The sequence below is a fragment of the Chrysemys picta genome, chromosome 18 (assembly GCF_011386835.1).
Source record: "Chrysemys picta bellii isolate R12L10 chromosome 18, ASM1138683v2, whole genome shotgun sequence".
Classification (NCBI taxonomy): Eukaryota; Metazoa; Chordata; order Testudines; family Emydidae; genus Chrysemys; species Chrysemys picta.
In genome coordinates, this window is record NC_088808.1 from 22411229 (window position 1) to 22417900 (window position 6672).

A 6672-nucleotide genomic window follows, 5' to 3' on the forward strand; every position below is an offset into this window, starting at 1 on the left:
ATGCCATGCTTGGTGGAGACTCCGCCAGCACCTTGCAAACCACCATAGATACCTCTGAGGAGCTTGAGAGACAGACCCTGCCCTGAGCAGTGAGAAGGCAGAGGAGGATGAGGGACCTGTGGCAGGGGGCTCCAGCTACGCAGTGAGCCAGGGTCTTTTGGAGATTCCACCGCAGTATAGCCAGTCCCACCAGCCAAGAATGGATGAGACCAATGAAGAGGAAAGAACCTTGGGTAAGTGTGTGTGTGCATGCTCGCTCACAGTGTTTCAACAGGACGATGACGTCTGGCCCATCCCCCAGTTAGCAGGACGCAGGTATCTGCTTGTCATTGCTTTACTTGTATGAGAAGAGGTGGAGGTAGAACAAAAGGTAGTTACCTGCTTTTCATTCCCCTGTAGGGTTAGGCGGGGCATGTGAAGTAGATTGTTTACATACATAGGGATGTCCCTTGTATCCTCCTGAGAGGTTTTGATGAATCTTTCCTAGAGATACTCTGCAGTCTTCTCCCAAAGGTTTCTAGGGATGGCTGCCTTATTTCTTCTTCCACAGTAAGACGCTTTCCCATGTCACTCCGTTATTAGTTTGGCAGGCACCACTGCAGGAAACAGTCTAGTGGAAAATGGTTAGCAGCCACTCTGGGGCACCAGCACAGTTCTTTGTGCCTTTGGAGTGAGGTAGTAGCTAAAATCACCACTGTCATGGATCCACTGGGTCAGTGTTATGGAACAGTCTCTGGGAGGAACCTTTTCAGTGTGCCAGCCCCATTAGGGGTCTCACTCTTCCTCCAGGGTGAGCCACTGGACCTTTGGTCCTTCAGCACCCAGGCTTCACACCAGGAGATCCATTCAGCGCATCCAATTGAAACAGACCCCTGAAGGAGACTTGTACAATCGTAGGGAGCAATGCACCTCTTCTGTCAGCATCTGCAGTGACACCCAGCCAGACTGGTCAAACAGTCCACTGGAACACAGCACAGGAAGTCCTTGGTTAGCACAGAGTACAGTGGAGTTGCCTCATAGGCACATTTAACTTACGCAATTTTAACTATACGCACTTGGCAAAACTAAAAAAAAAAGAGAAAAATAATTTAAATACTGTACCTGTAGTGCAGGCGATTCCGCCCGCCATTCCACTCAATGAGCGTTTGACTATACGCAATTTTTGCCTACGTGCTGACCTCAGAACCTAACCCCCGCGTAAGATGTGACTCCCCTATAAAGAAAATTACAGCATAGCCCATCCTGGTCGGCACAGAACCCAAAGCCCTGTCCCTCTGATCTCTCTTTTCCCAATGCAGGTGTACCCCTAGAAGCCCTTAGCAGCCAACCTTACCCCCCCCCCAGCACCTCCTCAGTCCTTTGTTCCCCATCTGGACAAACACTGCTGGGCTTTCTGCTTAGAGGTGGGCCATCCATGGTCAGTGGTTGCTAAGTATCAGAGTCATGGTGATTGGATTTGTCATAATCTTCTCAGATGCTCCGTTGATTTGGGATCTAAGTTCCAGACAGCTAGGAGCCATTCACACCTGTGTCTCTGAGCCTCTGCACAGGGCAAATGATCCTTTCTACCCCCTAGGTAACCCTGGAACACATAGGGGAAACTGAGGCACAATGGATTAATTAAAACAATTACAGAAAATCCCACTCCATCACAACCACTGCCTGTGGAGAATAGTGACACGCTCAGACCCATTGCCCTGTACTTGGACCCATGGAAATAAGGGCTGGATTTTATTGTTTTATGCAACCAAACAATTATGGCCTCATTTATCTGCTCCTCACCCTCTTGGCAAGCCATACTGACCACCGCGGTGACAGTACAGTGATGCTGTGCAGAGGTGCTTCAAAGTTGAAGTGGCAATAAGCATGTCTTATTTAAAACTCTAATGAGCCTAAGGGTAGGGAGTTCTGAAAATTATCTTTTGCCTTCCACTGCGACTGTAAATCCAATGATAGATCTGGGTTATCCATAGGTGCTGCCACTTCAACCAGGTGGGGTGGCCCCTCTACACCGATGGAATGCCTGACCCTGACGTGGAGGAGAAAGCAGCAGACTAGGGAGGACATGTTCTTAGAGACCCTGCAGGTCAGTGCGGCATCAGCCCCGAGGGTGTGGAAAGTAGATACCAGACAGCCTGGAGCGGGAGAGCGGGAGAGGAGAAAGGCCCAGGTTCTCAGCAGAAAAAGAACAGGGAGATGCACCAGGAGAAAAAGAGGCTTCTCAGGAGCAAATGCAGAAGCTGCAGACTCTTGCTGACCTACAGGTCCAACAGTCACAGGCTGGCCTCTCTTTGCAGTCAATGGAGAACTCCATGCCAGCACCTCCCTATACCACCACCCCCCATATCTCCCATGGCGTCATAGGCCACATCCCTACCCCTACTGCCGCAGGCTGGGGGGACAGCAAGGAAAACCACAGCGTCACATCCACTGACCCGTGAGAACCATGGTTGGTCTATGCAGGGCACAAAAGGACACACGTTTTCTCTCATTCTATTGTTAAAGTTTTGGTCCGTTAATTTATTTGATGTCTTGTTTTTTAACTGCGCATTATTATTTGGCCCTGTTTTTGGTACTCTGATGTTTCATTTTTGGAAATGAATTTCATCTTTAGTACTAGCAGAATGCCTAGTGCTACTCGAAGCACACCGTTTCTTGTAACAGAACAGGACCCCAGAGCACACACAGTCAGTAAATGTACAGCAAGCCCTGCATAATTCAGAGGTTCATTAGAAGGCAGTGAGATTCACAGACAACTCCTAACCAACCCCCCCAGAACTTCAGGGCCAGGCAACGCACTGACCTACACAACATAGTACTGTGGTTGATAAAGTGCTTTTCCAAGGCCTCCCTCAGCGGCATGGCTCTGGGTCAAGCTCTTCTAACGGCCCTTCTGTCGGGCTGTTCACAGGGAGCCAACAGCCGCTCCGTCTCCACCCCAGCAGCAACTTCTCCCCTTTTGCTTCACAGATTTTATGCAGGCTGCAATGGACAGCTGTAACTAGTGGGATATTTTTCTCACTGTGACCTAATGTAGTTAGTAAACTCCACCAGCATCCCTTCAATCTACCAAAAATGTATTTAACTGTTACGCTGCACCTGCTGAGCTGGTAGTTGAATCTTTCCTTGGAGCCATCAAGGTATACGTATACCAGGGTACAGCTTCATGAGCCAGGGAAGCAAGGGGTAGACCCGCCTCCCCCACCCGCCAATCACTATTGGCTTTGCCAATGGTAATCCACCGATCAGGGGAAAAAGGCCTTTCTTGCAAGTTTCCTAACAGTTCTGGGTTCTTAAAGATGCAAGCGTCATGCACCGTTCCTGACCAGCCCACACTGGTATCAGTGCAACATCCTCAGTGACCCACCAAAGCTTGCATACCTATAGAAAATTAGCCCCTTCTATTGATGTATGGTGTGGTGAGTTGGTCAGGGCCAAAATAGGGATGTGCATGCTACCTATCAGGAACCCCATAGCTGTAAATCCATCCATAATGCCCTGCACAGTGCCAAGAGTCACAATCCCATGGCAACAGGAGGAGGAGGGAGAGAACTTGTTCACCTTAGCGTCTAAGGATAGAACCAGAAACAATGGGTTTAAACTGCAGCAAGGGAGGTCTAGGTTGGACATTAGGAAAAAGTTCCTAACTGTCAGGGTGGTTAAACACTGGAACAAATTGCCTAGGGAGGTTGTGGAATCTCCGTCTCTGGAGATATTTAAGAGTAGGTTAGATAAATGTCTATCAGGGATGGTCTAGACAGTATTTGGTCCTGCCATGCGGGCAGGGGACTGGACTCGATGACCTCTCTAGGTCCCTTCCAGTCCTAGAATCTATGATTCTATGAACAGCCCCCATGGTGGATTTGCCAACTCCAAAATGATTTCCCACTGATCAGTAGCAATCTGGGGTTGCAAGCTTCCACAGAGCAATCACCACTCGCTTCTCTGCTGTCAGTGCAGCTCTCATTTTGGTGTCAATGTGCTGGAGCGCTGGCATCAGCTCATCCCACCAATCCAGGAATGTGGCCTTTCAAAGCTGAAAGTTCTGCAGCCGCTGCTCATTGTCCCAAACCTGATCCCAACAGTCAGTGCTCAGTTCTTAGGCCCAGACGACGCGCTCCACCAGCTGCAGCTGGTCTGTGCCAACCACCACCTTGAATTTTTTTTCACTACGTCCCTTAGCAATCTATCCTCAAAGAAATCATATCCCCCGGGTTTGTGGGACTTCCTGCGGCTCTGCAAACATGAGAGGGTCGTTTGATCTGTGTTTGTAATAGTCATGACAACAGTGCAGAGCTGCACAGGCTCTCTGCTTCTGTCAGAGATGGCAGACAACGACAAGTGCTGCATGTTTGAGAGATTTTTAAAAAACATGAAAATTATGGGATGGGGAAAATTGCACAATGGGAACTTAACCCCTCGGTCCCAGCCCCCTCTGTGCAACTCGTGCATGCCCCCAAAACATTGTGAAAATTCCCCAAAGGTATCGTGCCAGAGGGTAGCATGCTGCACAGTGGGATACCTACCCATGGTGCACCACACTTTGTGTCGATAAAAGCACTCCTGGTGAGTACACGAAGCACCGACCCAAGCAGCCAAACACGTATGCACACAAGCAATATACTAACCCTGGTGGCTTTACACTGACTAACTTGCATCGACCAACATTTGTAGCATAGACAGGGCCCGAATCTCTGTCATAACCTTAATCTGTGACCTTGGGACCAAACCTTCATTCCTTGGACACCCAAACTCCAGCTGTTGCTTAATCAAATTCAACCTGGGATCAGGGGGTGGATCTCCTCTGAAGGCTGAGTTACACACGTACCAAAAAGTGGCACTATTTACCTATGGCTGGTGAGGAATAATAAAGGTCTGCCCAGTGCTTTGGGAATGCAAAGCAGTAATTGTCAAATATTAGTAACTTTACTTCCTTTCTTCCGTGCGGTAAGAAAATCTAAGTTGGATCAGCTGTGATAGCGGTAAGAGCTGATTGTGTCACTCAGCACAGTAGCTAATATTGTGTGAAATTTCTAGAGTAACAAGGTAGATGAGATAATATCCTTTACTGGACCAACACCTGTTGGTGAGAGAGACAAGCTTTGAGCCACACAGAGCTTTTCTTCAGGTCTGGGAAAAGAACTCCCAGCATCACAGCAAAATGCAAGGCGGAACAGATTGTTTAACTGAAGTAAGGTGTCTTGTGCAGTCTCGTGGATTCTCTTTCACAAAAGGATAGTGGCTCATGAGTTATATATATAACTAACCTTTCCCATAAGTATGCAGAGTCGTGGGGAGGTACTCTTACTTGTTGGAAATATACCAACAAATACAAATTCTGAGAGTTGAAAGACAACAAAAGTTAAATCCCAGCCCCTTTGCATATGACATTCATTCTTGGTCACCCCATCTCTAAAAGGGCAACCTAGAAGCAGTACATTGATGCAGGATGAGATCCCTGAAGAGGCAACATTACAGAGCTCTAGAGATGAAAAAATAATGGACACTAGCTTCACTGATTTCAGAACAAAGTGCAAAAGCCAGTCCTTTTCTTCACAATACCATCAGTGCCATGGATTCAACCCTCCAAGCCTCTAAGGTTATGTCTGCGGTGGATTTTTTTATATCCGATAGCTAACATAAAATGCTAGTGGAGACAACAGGTTGATCTCACCACCAAAAGGGAACTATTATCTTCAGTATAAAGCGTGCTTATGACACTATATGATCCATAAAGTTCTGTAGTGCTCACTTCTATAGAAAATGTCAGGTAAATCATCTCTATCTCCCTACCAAGCAATGCCACTAAATATTAGCAATCCCTTGTCTGAAAAAAACCCAAAATATTAATTTGAAATAGTTTAAGTATGAGGTAAAAAAACTCAAACTTACATTATTTTTGCTTTTGTAGAGTTTATAAACTTCTTGATTCTATTCCAAATGGCAGGCGAGGGCCAGCACCTCAGAATTAGAAATCCACTAAAATAATTGTAATGGAAGCACACAGACACGCTTACCAGTATATTCTTCTATCAGCCTTGAATTGTGGCAGAGAATCAAAATATCCATGGGCACTGTGAAAGGCGTCACGTTTATCATTTAAAAATAAATGTTAGTTGGAGATTTGTTAGTCTGAAAGCGACTATATTCATTTGATTAACTGTTGAATCGTAAATCTATAAATGCTGAGCGCCAACTTCCCTTCAGCTTGTAGGGGAGGGGATTTACTGCAAACAAAGCACTCACGCCTGTCAAGATGCACCACCAGGAGTCCTACTGAAGTCTATTGAGGCTACTCCTGGTAGTCAGCCCTATTCCAAGTATGTGTTTGCAGGATTGGTCCCTAAAAAGCTAGTTAGAAGTAACAAGAAAGAGAGACAAGGTAATTTCTTCCCCTTATCCCATCATCTGGAGTTGGGTCGTCATACTAGCATCCACCATCTTCATCTGTGAGGCAAAACTAAGGTCCGCCTGCTTACCAAGGGTAAGGTAAGGTAAGACTCCTGGCATACTGAAGGGTGTCAATCGATAACTGAATTATCATACAAAGCTTTTTTCTACCAATAGTGAAAACAGTTCCATTTACAACATCAGCAGAGCCCACCAACTGAGAGGTCCATTTACTCCAGTCATTCACCGTCCTAGGTTACTGGTTCTAGTAAAGAACAAATA